The sequence below is a fragment of the Mus musculus genome, chromosome 4 (assembly GCF_000001635.26).
Source record: "Mus musculus strain C57BL/6J chromosome 4, GRCm38.p6 C57BL/6J".
In the NCBI taxonomy this organism is placed as follows: Eukaryota; Metazoa; Chordata; class Mammalia; order Rodentia; family Muridae; genus Mus; species Mus musculus.
Window position 1 is genome coordinate 92,514,623 of NC_000070.6, and position 24,089 is coordinate 92,538,711.

The 24,089-nt window shown below is 36.3% G+C and overlaps 1 long non-coding RNA gene across 2 annotated transcripts in view; it reads left to right on the forward strand.

Moving 5' to 3' along the window:
* The window catches only part of Gm12637, a 64,214-nt gene that overhangs the window by 30,010 nt on the left and 10,115 nt on the right, over window positions 1-24,089 (forward strand). The window contains exons 3-4 of one of the 2 annotated variants that reach the window (XR_001784542.1): window positions 13,906-13,987; window positions 15,546-15,653. This is a non-coding gene — a long non-coding RNA (predicted gene 12637). The remainder of the gene's footprint in view (window positions 1-13,905; window positions 13,988-15,545; window positions 15,654-24,089) is intronic. The other variant, XR_001784541.1, reaches the window with a different exon arrangement.

Sequence of the window (24,089 nt, forward strand, 5' to 3'; positions counted from 1 at the left end):
TTCAATATTAGGATGGCTTCTTCAGCTTGTTTGTTGGGACAATTTGCTTAGAAAATATTTTCCAACCTTTTGCTCTGAGGTAGTGTCTGTGTTTGTCACTGAGGTAGGTTTCCTTATTAGTCTATGACTTTTTATTGGGAAATTGAGTCCATTGTTGAAATGTTACTTTCTTGTTTTTTCTAGAGCATAGTTTCCCTCCTGGTGTTGGAGTTTTCCCTTTATTATCATTTGAAGGGCTGGATTTGTGGAAAGATATTGTGTAAATTTGGTTTTGTTATGGAATATCTTGGTTTCTCCATCTATGGTAATTGAGAGTTTTGCTGGGTATAGTAGCCTGGGCGGGTATTTGTGTTCTCTTAATGTCTGTATAACATCTGACCAGGATCTTCTGACTTTCATAGACTCTGGTGAGAAGTCTGGAGTAATTCTGATAGGTCTGCCTTTATACGTTACTTGACCCCTTTTCCCTGATTGCTTTTAGTATTCTTTGTTTTGTGCATTTTGGTGTTTTGATTATTATGTGACAGAAGGAATTTCTTTTCTGGTCCAAATTATTTGGAGTTCTGCAGGCTTCTTGTATCTTCATGGGCATCTCTTGCTTTAAGGTAGAGAATTTTTGTTCTGTAATTTTGCTGAAGAGTTTTACTGGCCCTTTAAGTTGGAAATCTTCCTTCTCTTCTATACCTATTATCCTTAGGTTTGGTCTTCTAATTGTGTACTGGATTTCCTGGATATTTTGGACTAGGATCTTTCTTCATTTCACATTTTCTTTGATTGTTGTGTCAATGTTTTCTATGGAATCTTCTGCACCTGAGATTCTCTCTTCTATGTCTTGTATTCTGTTGGTGATACTTGCATCTATGGCTTCTCACTTCTTTCCTAGGTTTTCTATCTCCAGAGTTGTCTCCCTTGCTGATTTCTTTATTGTTTCTACTTCCATTTTTAGATCCTGGATGGTTTTGTTCAATTTTTTCCCCTGTTTGGATGTGTTTTTCTGTAATTCTTTAAGGGATTTTTGTGTTTTCTCATTTAGGGCTTCTACCTGTTTTCCTGTCCTCTCCAGTATTTCTCTAAGGGAGTTATTTATGTCCATATAGTCTTCCATCATCATCATGAGAAGTGACTTTAGATGCATATCTTGCATTTCTGGTGTGATAGTGTATACAAGACTTACTATGGTGGGAGATTTGGGTTCTGATTGTGCCAAGTACCCTTGGTTTCTTTTGCTTCTGTTCTTATGCATGCCTCTTGCCATCTGATTATCTCAAGTGCTCCTTTTCCTCAATACATATGATTGGAACCTGTCCTTCCTGTAATCCTGGTTTAGTCAGAAGTCCTCAGAAAGACCAAAGTGTGGACACTTTGCCCCTTCTTAGAATTGGGAACAAAACACCCATGGAAGGAGTTACAGAGACAAAGTTTGGAGCTGAGACGAAAGGATGGACCATCTAGAGACTGCCATACCTGGGGATCCATCCCATAATCAGCCTCCAAACGTTGACACCATTGCACACATTAGCAAGATTTTGCTGAAAGGACCCTGATATAGCTTTCTCTTGTGAGGCTATGTCGGGCCTAGCAAACACAGAAGTGTATGCTCACAGTCATCTATTGAATGGATACCAGGGGCCCCCAGTGGAGGAGCTAGAGAAAGTACCCAAGGAGCTAAAGGGGTCTGCAACCCTATAGGTGGAACAACAATATGAACTAACCATTATCCCCTGGAGCTTGTGTCTCTAGCTGCATATGTATCAGAAGTTGGCCTAGTCAGCCATCAGTGGAAAGAGAGGCCCATTGGTCTTGCAAACTTTATATGCCTCAGTACAGGGGAACGTCAGGGCCAAGAAGTGGAAGTGGGTGGGTAGGGGAGTGTGGGAGGGAGGGTATGGGGGAATTTGGGGATATCATTGGAAATGTAAATGAAAAAATACCTAATTAAAATAAAATAAAATAAAAAATTAAAAAAAAGAAGTCCTCAGAGTCCTGCTTTCTCTGTGATCTTGTGATTCTGAGATTCTGGGTGTGTCTTCTTCTGAGACCCTGAGATCCTCTTGTGACCAAGCTCCTGATATCCTGGGATCCTGGGATCCCGGGATCCTAAGATCTTGGGCATATTAGAACACCGGGAAGTGGTACCTTCTCTGGGGATCCTGTTGTTGTTCACTGAGTTCGAAACATAGATAGACCAGTACTGACTTGAAGGACCCTGTGTCACTGGTTGGGCAGGGTTCCTATGTGCTGTTCCTGCTGTCCCCAGACCCTCCTGATTGTATCAGAACAGATGTTTTGTTCCACTCACCAGTGATCCTAATGTCCTGGACATGCTAGGGTGCCTGGGGAGTGGAGAGTCCTCTGGGGACCATGGGAGTGTCCCCGAGTTCATCCCAAGGTCTATTTCGGAAGAGTTCACTGATCAAACTTTACACAGTAGTACCACATAAGTTTCCTGAGTGAGTGTTTATGAAAAGTATATTAAAAATAATAACTTTATATCAAATATTGAACAATAGCAGTGAACTAAATTTGTCTGCTGGTTACCCTGCAAAACTTGTGATGTTATCACATCATCTACTGTCCTACCAGAACTATATCAATACATCTGTAGAATATTATCTACCATTATAAACTCATCAATCAGATTATGATTAACATGCATTATATTCATAATTATAATTAATTTGCTTAAAGCTCATTTCATTGTTTCTATTAAGATCTTATAGTTGTCAATAAATCAGAAGAATTATATTACCTAAACATTATATTCCTGTATAATACAGGAAACTATACCCATAAAGTGCATCGTACATATGATATGTCATTCCATGGTATAAGAGGAAAAACACACTATTAAATAAGCAGTAGTATGGAATTTGAATATACGTTGAATTTACTGATCCATGATTTCTTTTTTTTTTTTACTTCCTTGCAGGCATATTTCTAATAATTAATCAGGAGTAGATAATAAGGAAAATTACAAGATCAAAATATGGTAGCAAAAGCCACAATCAGCAATGTAAATCATTATTCTCATAGAATTAATTTATTTTCTCAATTAAAACAAAATGAATTTTCTATTTTATTCAACAAGCTATCACTTACCCAACCTTACCAATAATTATACGGTAATAGAACAATAGGTTTAGAAGTCTAGCCTGTCAGTGTAATATGTAGTTCCGTCCTGGAAGTCAACTTTCACTATTTTCTGTTTGCATGGTTTGAGATGTAAAACTTACAACTAAAACAGTTGTGGTGAAAAACAAATATAAACTAAAAAAACTACAGGGAAGAATTTTGATGACTTACTGAAGATATTTTGGAGAATGAATAGTCTTTGATATTTGGAAATATTTTTTAAAACTCTCACAGTTTTCAGAGAAATAGAAAGTGAAGATTTGGGGGATATTAAACAACATGATATTTCAGAAAAATAGTCTTTTAAGCTGTGGAAGAGGCATCTCCAGAGACAGAGATGTGATGTAGCCCCAAGCCATGCCTAAGCAGTATTTGTACTTTCCAATTGAACTGAAGAAGTCCTTCTAAAATTCTTTCCTCTCCCTCCAAGTCATATATAAATGGTAAATTTTCTAATGTCTTAAAACTCTGGATAGAAGGATTTATATTTGGTTTCTATATTGTTATAATATATTTATAGTCTTAAATGTTTAACTATTTATAATAGTAGGGTTATTGTATTTTTATATTATATTTATATTTATATTTATTTATTTATATATTTATAAATATAAATTTATAAATATAAATATTTATTTTTATATTTATAAATATATATATATATTTATTTATTTATATATTTATATTATATTTTATTTCCATTCTTACCATGGGAGAAAACATTAGTGGTATTCCTTATTATAACCAAAATTTACAAACTTATATAGTGACCCTAGTATATAGGGTTTTAGAAAAGTAAACATTTTTAACATATTTCTTTAGGAAACCAAATTTTTATCAGGGTTTTTACTAATTTATTTATGTACTACTGAAGAAAGAGTCATTAACTCTAAACTTGCTGCATTATCAACATTATGTGAACAAGCTTCTCTGGTTAGATGAGTAATAAACTGAGCTATGTGTATAGCAATAGATCATTAAGAGCTGACTTCATATTTCATGAAGTCATTGTTTTTGATAGCTGAGTAGTACTCCATTGTGTAAATGTACCACATTATCTGTATCCATTCTTCTGTTGAGGGATATCTGGGTTGTTTCCACCTTTTGGATATTATAAATAAGGCTGCTATAAACATAGTGGAACATGTGTCCTTGTTATATGTTGAAGCATTTTTGCATATATGCCCAGTAGTAGAAAAGATGAGTCTTCAGGTAAAACTATTTCCAATTTTCCGAGGAACCACCAGGTTGATTTCCAAAGTGTTTTACTTTGCAGTCCACCTTATACTTAAGTTAGTTTTGTTTTGTTTTCTTTGCAATGTGTTAGGATCATCAAATGGAGATCATGTTGACCTTTATAATCAATTTATTCCTAGAAAATCATCACACATGACCTTTTGGGTCTGAGTCACCTCCCTCAGGATGAGATTTTTTAGTTCCATTCATTTGCCTGTAAAACTCAGGATGTCTTCCTTTTTAATAGCTGAGTAGTATTACATTCTGTAAATGAACCACATTTTCTGTATCCATTCTTCCACTGTGGGACACTGGGTTATTTGCAGCTTCTGCTTATCACAAATAATGTCCCTATAGACATAGTGGAATATGAGTCCCTGCAGCATGGTGGGGCATCTTTTTTGTATATGGCCAAGAGTGGTATAGATGTGTCTATATACGTAGATCTATTTCAAATTTTCTGAGAAAATTCCAGATTTATTTCCAGAGTGGTTGTACCAGTTTGCAATCTCACCAGCAATGAAGGAGTGTTCCTCTTTTTCCATGTCCTCAACAGCATGTGATGTTACCTGAGTTTTTGATTATAGTCATTCATATTGGTGTAAGATTGAATCTCAAGTCATTTTAAATTGCATATCTCTCATCACTAAGGACTTTGAACATTTCATTAATTGCTTATCAGGCCTTCAAGATTCCTCTGCTGTGAATTCTCTATTTTGCTCTATACCTCATATTATAATTGGGTTGTTTAGTTTTTTTGGTTAGCTACTTGAGTTCTTTATATATTTTGGATATTAGCCCTGTATTGGATGTGGGGTTAGTGAAGATTTTTTTCCAATCTTTATGTTGCTGGTTTGCCCTATTAACTATGTTCTTGCCTTACAGAAGGGTTTCAGTTTAATTTGGTACCATTTATCAATTCTTAATCTTAGAGCATGAGTCATTGAAATTCTGTTTGGGATTTTCTCCCTGTGCCACTGAGTTTGAGGCTCTTTCTCACTTTCTCTTTTATTACATTCAGTGTGTCCAGTTTTATATTGAGGTTCTTGATCCACTTGTACTTGAGCTTTGTGCAATTGTGACAAATATGTATCATTTTCATTTTTCTACATATAGACTGCTAGCTAGACCAGTACCATTTATTGAAGGTGCTTTTTTTTTTTCTTCATTGTATTTTTTGACTTTGTCAAAGATCAAATGTCTGTTGGTGTGTTGTTTTATTTTTAGGTCTTCAATTTTATTCCATAGATCAACCTGTGTGTCTCAGTACCAATACCATGCTGATTTATCACTATTACTCTGCGGTACAGCTTGAGGTCAGAGATGGTGATTCCTCAGAAGTTTGTTTATTGTTAAGAATTGTTTTTGCTCTTCTGGGCTTTTTTTTCCCAGATGAATTTGAGAATGGCTCCTTCCCAATCTTTGAAGAATTGTATTGAGATTTTGATGGGGATTGCATTAAATCTGTAGATTGCTTTTGGTAGGATGACCATTTTTACTATGTTAATTGTACCAATCTATGAGCATGGAAGTTCTATCCATTTTATGAGGTAGTCTTTGATTTCTTTCTTCAGTGAGTTGAAGTTCTTGTTATACAGATCTTTCACATGTTTGGGTAGAGTTGTCCCAAGATATCTTATATTATTTGTGACTATTGTAATTTCTCAAATTTCAGTCTCAACCAGATTATCATGTATATAAAGAAGGCTACTGATTTATTTGAGTTGATTTGATATCCAGTCACTTTGCTGAAGTTGTTTATCATCTGCAAAAATTTTCTGGTAGAAGTTTAGGGGTCATTTATGTATACTATCCTATCATCTGCAAATACTGATACCTGGACTTCTTCTTTGCCAATTTGCATTCCCCTTGATCTACTTTTCTTGTCTTATTGTTCTAGCCAGAAGTTCCCATAGTATATTGAACACACATGGGGAGCATGGGAATCCTTGTCTTGTCCCTGGTTTTACTGGTATTGCTTCAAGTATCTCTCAATTTAAATTGATATTGGCTGTTGGTGTGCTGTATATTGTTTTTAATATGTTTATGTATGGGCCTTGAGTTTCTGATGTCTTCAAAAATTTTAACATGATGGGGTGTTGTATTTTGTCAATTGATTTTTTAGCATCTAAAGAGATAATCATGTGATTTTTTTTCCTTTGAGCTTGTTTATATAGTGGATTATGTTAATAGATTTTCATATATTGAACCTTGCATGCTAAGATTGAGCCTACTTGATCATGGTGAATGATAGCTTTGATGTGTTCTTGGACTAGGTTTGCAAGAATTTTATTGAGTATTTTTTAATAGATATTAATAAGCAAGATTGGTCTGAAGTTCTCTTTTTGCATTGCTTCCTTGTGTAGTTTAGGTATCAGAGTAACTGGTTTCATAGAATTAATTAGGTAGTATTCCTTCTGTTTCTATTTTATGGAATACTTTGAGGAATTTTGGTATTAGGTCTTCTTTGAAGGTCTGGTAGAATTCTCCACCAAATCCTTCTGGCCCTGTGTTTTTTTATATTGGAAGGTTTTTGATGACTTCTATTTCCTTATAGGATATGGGTCTGTTTAGATAGTTTACCTGCTCTTGATTTAACTTTGGTATGTGGTATCAATCTAGAAAACCATCTATTTCATCTAGATTTTCCAGTTTTATTGAGTATAGGCTTTTGTATTAGGATGTGATTATGTCTTGAATTTCATCAGTCTGTTGTCATGTCTCCCTATTCATTTCTAATTTTGTTTATTTGAATACTGTATCTGGGCCCTTTAGTTAGTTTGGCTATGGGTTTATCTATTTGTTGATTCTCTCAGGGAACCAGCTTTTGGTTTGGTTGATTCTCTGCATTGTTCTCTTTGTTCCTATTTCGTTGCATTTGGGGCATAGATGTTCACAATTGAGACTTTCTCTTGGTGGATTTTCCCTTTGAAGAATATGAAGTGTCCTTTCTTACTGCTCTTGAAAACTTTTGGTTGAAAGTCTATTTTATTGGATATTAGGATGGCAATTCCAGCTTGTTTCTTTGGACCATTTGCTTGGGAGATCTTTTTCCAGCCTTGTTCTCCAAGATAGTGTCTTTCTTTTTTATTTCTGTGTGTTTCTTGTATGCAGCAAAATGTCTTTTTATAGGTGAGTTGAGTCCATTTACATTTTTATAGGTGAGTTGAGTCCATTTACATTTATTATAGAACATAGATGAGAGATATTAAAGGCAGATGATTATTAGTTCCTGTTATATATTTTTTAAGTGGCTTTATGTGCATGTGGTTCTCTGCTTTTGGCTTTGTTGTGAAATGATTAATATCTTTTTTTTTCTTTGGTTTATATACCCTAAGTGTGTTGGAGTTTTCCTTCTAGAATCCTTTATAGGGCTGGGTTGGGAGATTGATACCGTCTGAAGTTGCTTTTGTCCTGGAATATTTTGGTTTCTCCATCTATTTTGATTGAGAGTTTTACTGGGAATAGTATCCAAGTAAAACTGGGATACTGGGCTGGCATTTTTGTTCTCTTAGAGTCTGCATGACTTCTGACCAAGCTCTTCTGGTTGTTTGTCTTTTGAGAAGTCTGGCGTAATTCTGATAGGTCTACCTTTGTATGTTACTTGGCCCTTTTCCCTTGCAGCTTTTAATATTTTTTTCTTATTCTGTACATTTAGTTTTTGATTATTATGAGACAATAGGATTTCTTTTCTGGTCCCATTTATTTGGTGTACTATAGGCTTCTTGTACATCTATAGCCATCTTCTTAAGTTTGTGGAGGTTTTCTTCTATGATTTTGTTGCAGATATTTTCAAGTCCTTTGAGTTGGGAATCTTCATTTCTTCTATTCTTAGATTTGGTCTTTCCATTGTGTCCTGAATTGTCTGGGTTTTAGGTTAAGAACATTTTATATTTTGAATTTTATTTGACAGTTGTGTCAATCTCTTCTAAGGTATATTCTATACCTGAGATTCTGTCTTCTATCTCTTGTATTCTTATTCTGTTGTTGATACTTACATCTCTAATTCCTGACCTTTTTCCTGGGTTTTCCATTTCCAAGTTTGCCTCCATTTGTGTTTTCTTTATTGTTTCTACTTCCACGTTATATCTTTATTGAATTATTTTACCCGTTTGATTGTGTTTTCCTGTATTTCTTTAATAGACTTAATTGTTGCCCTTTTAAGGGCTTTTATCTATTTACCTGTGTTTTCCTGTATTTCTATCAGTGAGTTATTTACATTTTCCTTAAAGGTCTCTATTATCTTTATGAGATAGGATTTTAGGTCAACTTCCTGATTTTCAGGTGTGCTGGTAAGTATTCTGTGCTTGCTGTAGGGGGAGAACTCATTTCTGATGATGCTCACATACATTGCCTTATGTTGTTTATGGTCTTGAGCTTGCCTCTTACCATCTGATTATCTTTGTTGTTTGCGTCTGGGTGACTCTGTCTGAAATCTGCCTTTTTGGTCCTTGGGTTGCTTCATGTCTCCTTGCAGGCCTGTGGCCCAGGCTGTAGCTGGTCTTCCAACTGTGGGGTCCTCAGAGGTGCAGAGAAGCTACTGATCTGTTGTGGAGAGCCGGTACGTGCTGCGAGCAATCACATGTGTGCCGCCAGTAATCTCTGAGGAGAGCCATGTGTGCCGCGAGCAATCGCCATTATAAGATGGCGCGGGCCTCCGCTGTGCCTAACTAGTAAACAAGTCCTGTACGCAGGTGCAAGAGTGAATTCACTCCTAGTCACTCCCATTCTCGGGGTGTAATAGTGGGGTGATGGGCAAGCAACGAATCGGGAGCTGTCACGCCATATCAGGTGCTGAAACGTCACGCTGCGGGTTATATAAGCAGCGCCATTTTCCCAGTTTGGGATCTTCCTGAGAAACAAGCAATAAAGCTCTTGCCGCGGAAGATTCTGGTTTGTTGCGTCTTTCTTGACGGTCGAGCGGGACGCAATAATCTGTTACATTGGCTGCAGTAGATCTCCTGGGATGCCTTCAGACTGTTGGGTCTTCAGAGGATCAAGCAGTTAAGTTGTTTTCCTTTGTGAAGCTCTTCTCCAGGGGGGGCCTACAGACTGTAGTTTCTGTTTCTCTATGTGTATCAAAGCTCCAGGGAGGATTTCAGTATGTTGGGTCAGTTGTCCTGTATGCAGCAGAGCACCTGCGAGATTTTCAGATTGTGGTTGCCTGGTTGCCCTGTTTGTAAAGGGACATCTGGGATGCTTTCAAGCTGTGGTGTCTTCAGGGAAACAGACAAGTTGGTGATCAATTGGTCAATTACCCTGTGTGAAGTGGATTTCCTTGGATACCTTCAGGCTGTTGCCCTAAAAGGATCTCTTGGGAGTGACTCAGGCTGTTGTGTCTTCAGGGAAGCACAGTAGCCTGCTGTCTGTCTCTGCAGAAAGGACTGGCCTGAGAGGAAGGGGAGTTAGGCCGGCAGAGATTTTGGTGGGAGATGGGTCCTGAGTCCACTGGACCCTCAGTGACAGCTGTGGGACTTCGGGATGGTTCTGATCAGATGCTCTGAGTGCAATGGATCTCCTGGGATGACTCAGAATGTTGTGTCTTCAGGATAGCAGATTAGCTAGTAGTGTGTCCTGGCAGTAAGGACCTGCTAGAAGGGGGTCATCTGATTTTATTATCATGAAATAGTTAGCTGTTCAATTTATGTCCTCCATACTTTTTGGATGCTTAAAACAAGACTTCTAGTGTTACTAGCATCATGATGCTATCCTTCAAGTTTTGCTAATGTTACATATAGAATGTGCTCAGCAATTTAAAACATATTAGGCCAAACAAAGAAATTAGTTTTTTTTAGAAGGATAAAAGTGTCAAAATTCATGGGCAACTCATCAACTAAGCCTGGATGTGGAAGAACAATTTCCAGAAACTGTATCTGATTTCTGTGCTTCATAGCACTCCATTCATGTCCTCAAATATCAATATGCTAATTCCATCTAATAGTCTAAGTGATGTACCTAATTTCAGAATCATCTTCAAAGTTTAACTCAATGTCTTATTTATTGTGGGTGATGGTGAAAAGATACTATATTCTTAGGAGATTGCTGTCTAGTTGTGAGTCTGTGAAATACCTTAGATAGTCCCCAACAACTGTGATAAGACAGGGGTGTGTAAACATTTCTGTTAGAAAAGAAAAAAAAAACTAGGCAAAAAGGAAAAAAAAAAAGAGTATCAGTTTCTAAAAGTCCAAAACTTACAAGATAAAATGTAAAGAATGAAGCTTGGTATGAATACTGCCATATTAAGCCAGCCATTCACTTGCTGGTGTTTCAATGCCATTTAAGGCCAAACCAAGGATATAGATGTATTTTTTCTTCTTGTTATTTTTATATTGGCTGTTGTCTTTATTTACATTTCTCTTCTCAATAAAGAATATTATAGTGTTCATGAGTCTTCAACTTTCAAGTCTTTGACCTTTTATTTTTTGATAAAAAATCAAGTTCCTAGACTAAACTGAGTATAGCTCATAAGGTTACTAAAAAGTTAGAAATATTATATATTCAAGAATCAGGGATACTTTAGAGACCCAAATGAAAGCAGGTATTATCCATTCATTTATTGAGTTATCCAAAAATTAGTCACTAGAGAACAGGGTCATCTTGACAATCAATTTTACCATGAATTATTAAGTTATAGAGTGAGCCTACTACAAAGTAACCATTTAAATGGTTTTAGTATTTTATATATGCCAAAATATTCAAAACCTAAGGAATAATTAACAATAATAGTAATTATAGCTTCCAATTATACAAATTATAATTTGAAACATACAACTAATATGTGTATGTTTTTATATAACAAACATATAGAATGACATAACCTAATTTTTTAGTGTCTTTCAAAATGCAGTTTTCTGGATATAAAATGATAGGGTTTACAGCTATTAAGAGAAAGGAGCCAGGCATGGTGGCACACGCCTTTAATCCCAACACTCGGGAGGCAGAGGCAGGCAGATTTCTGAGTTCAAGGCCAGCCTGGTCTACAAAGTAAGTTCCAGGACAGCCAGAGCTATACAGAGAAACCCTGTCTCAAAAAACAACACAAACAAACAAAAGAGAGAGAGAGAGTGAGAGAGAGAGAGAGAGAGAGAGGAGAAGAAAAGAAAAATAGACAAAATTTAACCACCATGTACATTGAACCACCAACCAAAGGTTACAAATGAGGGGACCCATGGATCTAGTGCGTATATTGCAGATGATGGCCTTGTTGAACATCAAGAGAAGGAGAGGCCCTTGGTCCTGGAAAGACTCCATGCCATAGTATAGGGGAATTCCAGGGCAGGGAGGTGGGATTGAGTGGATAGTTGAGTGAGCATAGAAGTAGGGGGAGAAAAGATGGAATAGGGGATTTCTCGAGGGGAAACTGGAAATGGGGATAACATTTGAAATATCAATAAATAAAATATCCAATAAAATATGAAAAATAGAAAACCTTATACAGAAGAAAGAAAAATAAAAAAAAATGGGTAGGAATATCCTGAAACAATTTTAAGAATGTTTTATGTAGGTTATGGTGATCCTACTAGGCAAAATGGTTTAAAATATGCTAAATAATCACTATGATCCAATAATCATATAATATATAATATATATTATATAATATATAATCCAATGATCACTTCAACCATGAAACTTATGTGAACCCTATTTTTAGGTTCAGAAAGTGGAAGTGGGTCTGTCCTGTGGAGACAAAGTGGGGACTTTGATCCCTGTTCCATGTGGGTTTATGAAGTATATTTCCATAGTTGCCACATTAAATAGTACAAAAGTACACCTGCTCTTTTCATCAGTTCCCCAGTCAGTCAAAATAGCTCTGCTATTTTTTCCACAAGGCAAGTAATAGCTCACCAAAATCCAGTGTTGTGTTGCTAGATTTCTGTTTCTTCTCAAGTCTCATAAATAGTTCCAAATTTGTTCATGACAGGTGCTATGTTTTGTTTCCTATGCAATGAATACGTCCACAGTAAGAGTTAAAGAGGTGGATCATTGCTTCCATCATGAATTTTCTAAGGTGTTTTTTTTTTGATTTTTGATATTATCAATGCCAAATAACTCTCAATCTCTTCGTGTTTTATCAAAATTATTTTGGTGTAATTCTAAAAGAGTCCCAACAAAGAGGAATGAAACAACAAATGAAAGATAAGAAGAAAGGAAGAGAAACAAAACAGAGGTAAAAGATGAGGGAGGAAAGAAAGAATATGTTTATGAAACAAAATTTTACACATAAAGAGTTCATAAATATTCTCCTAGAACTCTATGGCATGTGTATGAGAATGGAGATAAATAAGGAATAATGAAGGAGTGTTATTTTTATTTTTTCAGGTGTTTGAGTACTGTAACAAAATACGTTTATTTTCAAATACTGTCAGGTTCAAGTGATCAAAGTAAATTATAAATGTTTCACTGGAATGCTCCTGCAGTCTAGGAACCCATGTGTTCCTAGAAGGGAAGTATATCAAAAGTAGTCTATATACAGACAATTTCCACTTTTTAAATAATTTATTCCCGAACAAATAGTAACAAAAAGCTTTATTTTTATAATGCATCTCATATTAGCATATTTTATTTATAGGCATCAAAGACTATAAAAACAAAAGCATTTTATTATTCTATATAATTTATAGTATAGCATATGGCTCAATACATTCAATATATGCAAACTTGATGAAAAGGAGAAAATGTTTTTGTTTATTTAATTTGAAAGTAGATATGTAGTCATTAAACTCATAGTGAGCTAAAATACTCATTAAATCATTGTGTCTTACTGGTTGAATAAATCTCCACTGTGGTCTGGAGAAAGAAAAGGAGAAATAATAATAAGGTCCCCATTTCATTACTTGATTAGGAGATGTTAGCTGAAGGTTCCACTTTTACATATTAGCTGAAGAAAGCACAAGTTATTACACTCCAATAATGATTTTTATGAAATTCAAGTTGGTTACAAATTATCTTATTAATAAAATATTGCAAGTTTTAATTAGTTTGTTCATTAATCACTTTATTAATTGTCTCCCTCAAGCCAGAAGATATTCCAAAAGTACATAAGAAAAAGCTGAATAATAAGATAGAAAAATACAACTATTATTAATAAAAGACAAATATTGAGTAAAACAGTATAAAATATTTCAGAATTCTCAGATTAATGAACTGGGCAATGGCAAATTATCATTACACCCTAGAGGCTCTCTGTACTCTAGATTTGACTAAAGGGCTTTAACATGACTAACATTCATAACAGCTGCTTCTATTGTTAATGATCTGTTGTATACCTCAAAATAACTAAAAATAAAAAAAAAAAACTTTCCCAAATTTACCAGAACTACTCAAGTGGTAGAAAAAAAACTTGAAACTTCCACAGAGCATGCTGCTGTTGGAGAACTCACCTATCATGTGGAACAAGTCCATTTGAAAAATGAAGAACAGTTCTATGTTTCAAGCAAGGCACACGGATATTCTGGCTAGATTTATAACTTGCTAGATATGGAGATTGTTCATATCTTGCTTCCTAATTCTTGTTTTATTTTGATTATTTCATTACAGCCTTAGGTCTGCTGTAAAATGCTATTGTACTGACTGCTGTATCACCCTCTGCTCATCTACACTGAACATCTCAACATTGAAAGTACTTATTAAACTCTACATATGTTATGTAACTATATACTTGTTTAAAAATATTTCCAAATGAGAACTGTACCATGATAATATATTGCAAAAGTAAAATATTTCCAAATCTCAACATGAAACTACATAAATTATCTGGGCACTAAGAAGCAGGATAATGCAGTATCTATGGGTAAATTTTCTACATCAGAATTCCAGTCATATTATTCAACTTAATATTTATATGCCTCATTTCCTTCATGTACAACCTGCTGATTCAAAATATAAGTCAGTAAGTTAAGCTCATTATCAGTTGTACGCAGTAGGAATTTGCCTGTGTTGAGTTGTTCTGTCCTAGTTTATGTTTGGGGATATCATATTAATTACACATATTTATTGAGCCAATTTCAGAGACTGTTGCTTAAAATATTTCTCTATACCAAAATTCAGCAGTTTGCAAAGCCTCATCATACTTCTGAAAGGCATATCATTGAATTCTAGTTCTACTAATTCCATGTTTGGTTCTATAGCAAAATAATATAACTCAATCAGACAACCTTTTTTTTTTAACTGCAACTATCACATTATGGAATATTGTCAGAAACTGTCTAATGGTGCAGAAGAGCTTGGAATGACATTGATACATAAATGATGCATTATGGCAGAATATTAAAGATGTTTACTCTGTTGCAGTTTAAAGAACATTGAACATAGATCTGGCTAAAATTCATTTTGCTTTAGCAATAAACTCTTATTCTATGCAGTCAGAACTTCTTAAAAATTATGAATTGTACTGACAGCAGTTATACAGTTGATGCTTTCTTGTCCTAATCACTCAGATTCTTTGTACTTTTCTCTCTGTTTTTTTTCTTTTTCAACACAATATGAAACATGATGTTTTTGATGTGCCACCAATGCTTGTTCTCAAAAAATGTTTTCTGAACTTGATAAAACAACTGCTGTTGGTAATTCTATTGTTACTAAATGTTAATAAAGAAGAAAGTGATCATTATACTTTGAAATCTACTATGTTTTGAAATTAATGTTATACAAATGAAAGCAATCACCATATTCAACAATGTCACAAACTTCTTCAGTCAACAGACTCACCCAGTTTCAATAAGTGTCAGGGCAATAGATTAGAACTAATATGGACCTGCCACTTTGATCAAACCAAAGAATTTACAGCCTACCAACTTTCCTTTCTTTTGTGTAAAGCACGATACAATAATCATACTGTGAGAAAGTGCCTTGGTGGAGATTTTATCAAACATATAGAGGCAAAAACATGATACTTTGACAGACCCAGGCTTGATGATATCCAGTATTTACTAACAGTTTTGGGCCAAGTCTGCCCTGAGGTACAATTTCATATATGTGTATAATATATTTTGGTTACTTTCCCTATATCTTTTCTTCATCAGATCCATGATTTTAATTTTGTGTTATGACACGATTATTTTAATCATAGTTACTTGTATGAGCACTGGGTTAGATGCATCCAGGCAGTCTGACAAGGTAATGGGTTGCTATATATTGGACAGCAATGATTATTCTACTTTCTAATTCTATTGTTGCAGAAATATTTCTGGAATAAGCACTCTAACATCTATGTGTTTGGAATTGAAGTGATGTCACTGATGAGTAAAAGTCAGGAGAGTTCCTCGGGGATTTGATGACTGGGTCTGGTTTGTATTCTAATTTTATACTCTAAAATCTCAAGGATAGGTGGGCAACCAAGCAACACTCTACAGAAGTCTATTTGGGATCTAGCAGCTTATTAAGGGCAAGGGCCCATTGTTTGGCAGTACAAACAGTGCACTAAGTAAAATAGTAATAATAATAATAGTAATTATTATTAATTATAAAGCTTATTATGTAACAATTTACCTTTTCTACCTCATTCTACTTCATTAAGAGTTAGAAGCTAGTGAGTCCCTTTTCCATCCAGGCCTTAGTGTTGACAGTCTAATTCTTGTGTAGACTGAATAAGAAATTTTAGATTTTGTGAGCTCATGATTGCAATGGGTGTGCCTTGCCTGGAAGACAATATTTTTCAGGCTGATTCCTATATTCTGGTTCTTAAATTAATTTGCTTTTCTTTCCTAATGTTTCTTGAACTTCTACGTGGTTAGTATAAACATCTGGGTGAAGATTAGGCACTTGTCTATCACTGATTCTCAGTACCTTATACATCCAGGACTTACTGTATTACCTATTATTCATTGGAAGGGGGTAGCACTGAACAAAGTTAACAGTTGCATTTTTCCTTTTGGAGTCACTTTGCCATACTTATACCTCTCCTCCATTTGACATTTTGCTTCCAGTATTTGTTTGGTAAAAGGAATTATAATTTCTGGGTAGCCCATATAAAGGACACACAACCAAGGTATTTTTATTTACAAATTGTATGTATAGATTGAGTATATTTTAGTTTTAATTTAACTTAATACATCCCAGCCATATATCTCTTGTTACTTGCTGTTTCTTCTGGAAATGGACTCATGGTCCATCTCCTCTCAATTGGCTGCTTCCCTTTCTCTATCTGAGACCCTCAGCTAGGAAAATAGAAACCCACCAACCTCTTATCTACTGCTCAGTCACAGGCTTTAGCCTTTTATTGACCAATTAACTTAGGGAACAATGTTACAAAGCGAATGTGGTGTACCTGATGATCTATCTCCCCATCATGGGCAAACAGACACTCGGGTACAGCATTTTGCAACTGAATACAGACATCACCAGACCAACACCCTACATTGTGGTTGTGTCTGGGAATACATTTTTAAAGGGTGTTTGAATCATGGAAACATTTTTCTTTCTCCTTCACCTATGCCAGATAGTTTCTCCAGTACAGTAGTCTAGGTTAGCAGTCCATGTCTTTTAATATATTTTTTTTCAGGCTCTTCTAGCTTTTAGAAATTCCAGAAAAATATACATAGGTATTATTTTGATGGCTTTTCTTTATATATGACATGTGTTTTATTTTCTTGCAGCTTTCAATATGTTTTTCTTTGGTCTATATATTTAGTGTTGGAGTATGATATATTGAGGAGTGTGTGTCTTTTGGGTCTATATTGTGTCCCATTTGCTTACTGTTTTCTTTACAATGCTGTTAAAATATTCAGTCTATGTAACCTATCATGGATTCTTTTCTGTCTTTTATCTTTGTAATTCAAAGATTTTTCAAATCTCTGATTCTCTTTGCTATTTTACTCAGGTGTGTATTTGTATTTTCTTAGGCATCATTATTAAGTCATTATCTTCCTTAAGATTTCTACTTGTTTTTCTTTAAATTTATTAAGTTCTGTGATAAAGTTTATGATTGTCCCTTTAAAGTCTATGTTTCTGGTGCCCATGAAGGTAGTTTTCATCGGGGAGTGCTTATATAGAGGTAGTGGATTTTATTGAAAATAGTATGTTTGGAGATTTTTCATTGTTGTAGTGACTTGACCAATATATGTGGACTTCTGTCTTTGGTTGTGTGTCTAATGTGGTAATCTGACCTTTGTTTTTTTCTTTTCTTTCTTTCTTTTTTTTTTTTTTTTTTTTTTGGTTTGAATGCTATGCCTTTCTTTCTTTCTATCTTCCTATCTTTCTATCTTTCTTTCTTTCTTTCTTTCTTTCTTTCTTTCTTTCTTTCTTTCTTTCTTTCTTTCTTTCTTTCTTTCTTTCTTTTTATTACGTATTTTCCTCAATGACATTTGCAATGCTATCCCAAAAGTCCCCCATACCGTCCCCACCTCTTCCCTACCCACCCATCCCCATTTTCTGGCCCTGGCGTTCCCCTGTACTGGGGCATATTAAGTTTGAGTGTCCAATGGGTCTCTCTTTCCAGTTAAGGCCGACTAGACAATCTTTTGGTACATATGCAGCTAGAGTCAAGAACTCCGGGGTACTGGTTAGTTCATAATGTTGTTCCACCTATAGGGTTGCAGATCCCTTTAGCTCCTTGGGTACTTTATCTAGCTCCTCCATTGGGAGCCCTGTGATCCATCCAATAGCTGACTGTGAGCATCCACTTCTGTGTTTGCTAGGCCCTGGCATAGTCTCACAAGAGACAGCTATATCTGGGTACTTTCAGCAAAATCTTGCTAGTGTATGCAATGGTGTCAGCGTTTGGAAGCTGATTATGGGATGGATCCCTGGATATGGCAGTCTCTATATGATCCATCCTTTCATCTCAGCTCTAAACTTTGTCTCTGTAACTCCTTCCATGGGTGTTTTGTTTCCTATTCTAAGAAGGGGCACAGTGTCCACACTTTGGTCTTCATTCTTCTTGAGTTTCATGCATTTAGCAAATTTTATCTTATATCTTGGGTATCCTAAGTTTTGGGCTAAAATCCATTTATCAATGAGTACATAATGTGCGAGTTCCTTTGTGATTGGGTTACCTCACTCAGGATGATGTCCTCCAGGTCCATCCATTGGGCTAGGAATTTCATAAATTCATTCTTTTTAATAGCTGAGTAGTACTCCATTGTGTAAATGTACAACATTATCTGTATCCATTCCTCTGTTGAGGGGCATCTGGGTTCTTTCCAGCTTCTGGCTATTATAAATAAGGCTGCTTTGAACATAGTGGAGCACGTGTCCTTCTTACCGGTTGGGACATCTTCAGTATATATGCCCAGGAGAGGTATTGCTGGATCCTCCGGTAGTATAATGTCCAATTTTTTTTTCTTTCTTTTTTTTTTTTAACTTTTTTTTTATTACGTATTTTCCTCAATTACATTTCCAATGCTATCCCAAAAGTTCCCCCCCTCCCCCCACACACACTCCCCTACCCACCCTTTCCCATTTTTTGGCCCTGGCTTTCCCCTGTACTGGGGCATATAAAACTTGCCTGTCTAAGGAACTGCCAGACTGATTTCCAGACTGGGTGTACAAGCTTGCAATCCCACCAACAATGGAGGAGTGTTCCTCTTTCTCCACATCCTTGCCAGCATCTGCTGTCACCTGAAGTTTTGATATTAGCCATTCTGACTGGTGTGAGGTAGAATCTCAGGGTTGTTTTGATTTGCATTTATCTGATGATTAAGGATGTTGAACATTTTTTCAGGTTCTTCTCTGCCATTCCGTATTCCTCAGGTGAGAATTCTTTGTTCAGTTCTGAGCCCCATTTTTTAATGGGGTTATTTGATTTTCTGGAGTCCACCTTCTTGAGGTCTTTATATATATTGGATATTAGTCCCCTATCTGATTTAGGATAGGTAAAAATACTTTCCCAATCTGTTGGTGGTCTTTTTGTCTTATTGACGGTTTCTTTTACCTTGCAGAAACTTTGCAGTTTCATGAGGTCCTATTTGTCAATTCTCGATCTTAAAGCGCAAGCCATTGCTGTTCTATTCAGGAATGTTTCCCCTGTGCCCATATCGTCAATGCTTTTCCCCACTTTCTCCTCTATAAGTTTCAGTGTCTCAGGTTTTATGTGAAGTTCCTTGATCCACTTAGATTTGACCTTAGTACAAGGAGATAGGAATGGATCAATTCACATTCTTCTACATGATAACAACCAGTTGTGCCAGCATCATTTGTTGAAAATGCTGTCTTTCTTCCACTGGATGGTTTTAGCTCCCTTGTCAAAGATCAAGTGACCATAAGTTTGTGGGTTCATTTCTGGGTCTTCGATTCTATTTCATCGGTCTACTTGTCTGTTGCTAGACCAGTACCATGCAGTTTTTATCACAATTGCTCTGTAGTAAAGATTTAGGTCAGGCATGGTGATTCCACCAGAGGTTCTTTTATCCTTGAGAAGAGTTTTTGCTATCCTAGGTTTTTTGTTATTCCAGATGAATTTGCAGATTGCTCTTTCTAATTCGTTGAAGAATTGAGTTGGAATTGTGATGGGGATTGCATTGAATCTGTAGATTGCTTTTGGCAAGATAGCCATTTTTACAATGTTGATCCTGCCAAACCATGAGCATGGGAGATCTTTCCATCTTCTGAGACCATCTTTAATTTCTTTCTTCAGAGACTTTTAGTTTTTATCATACAGATCTTTCACTTCCTTAGTTAGAGTCACACAAAGATATTTTATATTATTTGTGACTATTGACAAGGGTGTTGTTTCCCTAATTTCTTTCTCAGCCTGTTTATTCTTTGTGTAGAGAAAGGCCATTGAATTGTTTGAGTTAATTATATATCCAGCTGCTTCATTGAAGCTGTTTATCAGGTTTAGGAGTTCTCTGGTGGAAATTTTTGGGTCACTTATATATACTATCAAATCATCTGCAAAAAGTGATATTTTGACTTCATCTTTTCCAATTTGTATCGCCTTGATCTCCTTTTGTTGTCGAATTGCTCTGGCTAGGACTTCAAGTACAATGTTGAATAGGTATAGAGAGAGTGGACAGCCTTGTCTAGTCCTTGATTTTAGTGGGATTGCTTCAAGCTTCTCACCATTTACTTTGATGTTGGCTACTGGTTTGCTGTAGATTGCTTTTATCATGGTTAGGTATGGGCCTTGAATTCCTGATCTTTCCAAGACTTTTATCATGAATGGGTGTTGGATCTTGTCAATTGCCTTTTCTGCATCTAACGAGATGATCATGTGGTTTTTGTCTTTGAGTTTGTTTATATAATGGATTACGTTGTTGGATTTCCATATATTAAACCATCCCTGCATCCCTGGAATAAAACCTACTTTGTCAGGATGGATAATTGCTTTAATGTGTTCTCGGATTCAATTAGTAAGAATTTTATTGAGGATTTTTGCATCTATATTCGTAAGGGAAATTGGTCTGATGTTCTCTATCTTTTTTGGATCTTTCTGTGGTTTAGTATCAGAGTAATTGTGGTTTCATAGAATGAGTTGGGTAGAGTTCCTTCTACTTCTATTTTGTGGAATAGTTTGTGCAGAACTGGAATTAGATCTTCTTTGAAGTTCTGGTAGAACTCTGCACTAAACCCATCTGGTCCAGGGCTTTTTTTGGCTGGGAGACTATTAATGACTGCTTCTATTTCTTTAGGGGATATGGGACTGTTTACATCGTTAACTTGATCCTGATTTAACTTTGGTACCTGGTGTCTGTCTAGAAATTTGTAGATTCCATCCAGGTTTTCCAGTTTTGTTGAGTATAGCCTTTTGTAGAAGGATCTGATGGTGTTTTGGATTTCTTCAGGATCTGTTGTTATGTCTCCCTTTTCATTTCTGATTTTGTTAATTAGGATGTTGTCCTTGTGCCCTCTATTGAGTCTAGCTAAGGGTTTATCTATCTTGTTGATTTTCTCAAAGAACAAGCTGCGCTTTTGGTTAATTCTTTGAATAGTTCTTCTTGTTTCCACTTGGTTGATTTTACCACTGAGTTTGATTATTTCCTGCCATCTAATCCTCTTGAGTGAATTTGCTTCCTTTTTTCTAGAGCTTTTAGATGTGTTGTCAAGCTGCTAGTGTGTGCTCTCTCTAGTTTCTTTTTGGAGGCACTGAGCACCATGAGTTTCCCTCTTAGAAATGCTTTCATTGTGTCCCATAGGTTTGGGTATGTTGTGGCTTCATTTTCATTAAATTTTTAAAAAGTCTTTAATTTCTTTCTTTATTCATTCCTTGACCAAGGTATCATTGAGAAGAGTGTTGTTCAGTTTCCACGTGAATGTTGGCTTTCCATTATTTATGTTGTTATTGAAGATCAGCCTTAGTCCATGGTGGTCTGATTTGATGCATGGGACAATTTCAATATTTTGGCATCTGTTGAGGCCTGTTTTGTGACCAATTATATGGTCAATTTTGGAGAAGGTCCCGAGAGGTGCTGAGAAGAAGGTATAACCTTTTGTTTTAGGATAAAATGTTCTGTAGATATTTGTTAAGTCCATTTGTTTCATAACTTCTGTTAGTTTCACTGTGTCCCTGTTTAGGTTCTGTTTCCACGATCAATTGTGGAACAATTCCATTGTTGAAAGTGGTGTGTTGAAGTCTCCCACTATTATTGTGTGAGGTGCAATGTGTGCTTTGAGCTTTACTAAAGTGTCTTTAATGGATGTGGCTGCCCTTGCATTTGGAGTGTAGATATACAGAATTGAGAGTTCCTCTTGGAGGATTTTACCTGTGATGAGTATGAAGTGTCCCTCCTTGTCTTTTTTGATAACTTTGGGTTAGAAGTTGATTTTATTCGATATTAGAATGGCTACTCCAGCTTGTTTCTTCAGACCATTTGTTTGGAAAATTGTTTTCCAGCCTTTCACTCTGAGATAATTTCTGTCTTTTTCCCTGAGATGGGTTTCCTGTAAGCAGCAGATTGTTGGGTCCTGTTTGTGTAGCCAGTCTGTTAGTCTATGTCTTTTTATTGGGGAATTGAGTCCATTTATATTAAGAGATATTAAGAAAAAGTAATTGCTGCTTCCTTTTATTTTTGTTGCTACAGTTGGCATTGTGTTCTTGTGGCTGTCTTCCTTTTGGTTTGTTGAGGGATTACTTTCTTCTTTTTCTAGGGCGTGATTTCTGTCCTAGTATTGTTTTTTTTTTTTTTTCTGTTATTTTCCTTTGAAGTGCTGGATTTGTGGAAAGATAATGTGTGAATTTGGTTTTCTCGTGGCATACTTTGGTTTCTTTATCTATAGTAATTGAGAGTTTGGCCGGGTATAGTATCCTGGGCTGGCATTTGTGTTCTCTTAGTGTCTGTATAACATCTGTCCAGGTTCTTCTGGCTTTCATAGTCTCTGATGAAAAGTGTGGTGTAATTCTGATAGGCCTGCCTTTATATGTTACTTGACCTTTCTCCCTTACTGCTTTTAATATTCTATATTTAGTGCATTTGTTGTTCTGATTATTATGTGTCGGGAGGAATTTCTTTTCTGGTCCAGTCTATTTGGAGTTCTGTAGGCTTCTTGTATGTTCTTGTATGTTCTTTCTTTAGGTTTGGGAAGTTTTCTTCTATAATTTTGTTGAAGATATTTGCTAGCCCTTTGAGTTGAAATTCTTCATTCTCATCAACTCCTATTATCCGTAGGTTTGGTCTTCTCATTGTGTCCTTAATTCCTGGATGTTTTGAGTTAGGATCCATTTGCGTTTTGTATTTTCTTTGATTGTTGTGCCGATGTTCACTATGGAATCTTCTGCACCTGAGATTCTCTCTTCCATCTCTTGTATTCTGTTGCTGATGCTGGCATCTATGGTTCCAGATTTTTTTCCTAGGGTTTCTATCTCCAGCGTTGCCTCACTTTGGATTATCCTTATTTTGTCCACTTCCCTTTTTAGGTCTAGTATGGTTTTGTTCATTTCCATCACCTGGTTGGTTGTGTTTTCCTGTTTTTCTTTAAGGACTTCTACCTGTTTGGTTGTGTTTCCCTGTTTTTCTTTAAGGACTTGTAACTCTTTAGCCGTGTTCTCCTGTATTTCTTTAAGTGAGTTATTAAAGTCTTTCTTGATGTCCTCTATCATCATCATGAGATATACTTTTAAATCCGGGTCTAGCTTTTCTGTTGTGTTGGGGTGCCCAGGACTAGGTGGGGTGGGAGTGCTGCGTTCTGATGATGGTGAGTGGTCTTGATTTCTGTTAGTAGGATTCTTATGTTTGCCTTTCGCCATCTGGTATTCTCTGGAGCTAGTTGTTATAGTTGTATCTGGTTAGAGCTTGTTTCTCAGGTGATTCTGTTACCCTCTATCAGCAGACCTGGGAGACTAGCTCTCTCCTCTGAGTTTCAGTGGTCAGAGCACTCTCTACAGGCAAGGTCCCTTCTTACAGGAAAGGTGCACAGATATCTGGCCTTAGGACCTCCCTCCCGTCTGAAGACGAAGGCTCAAAACAGGACCTGACCCGAAGCTGAGTTGCTTTGGCCTGTCCCAGAAGCTGTTAGCTTCTGTATTCTACACTCTCACTGGGCAGAATACTTTTGGAGGAGTCCTGGAACCAAGATGTCTGCAGCAGATGCTCAGGCCAAGAGCTCCCAGCAGGGGCGGAACCCTATCCTCTTACCCGGGAAAGTCGCCAGTTGTCTGGGGCCGGAAAAGGGGGCTGCCTTAGAAGCTCTGTGGCTCCCTACTGTCCCAGAAGCTTTTAGCTTCTCTATTCCGTACTCTCACCTGTACAGAATACACTCAGCGGGGTACTGGAGCCAAGATGTCTGCTGCAGATGCTCAGGCAAAGTGCTCCTGGGCCAGGCAGATCTCTATCCTCTGGTCGGGAAAG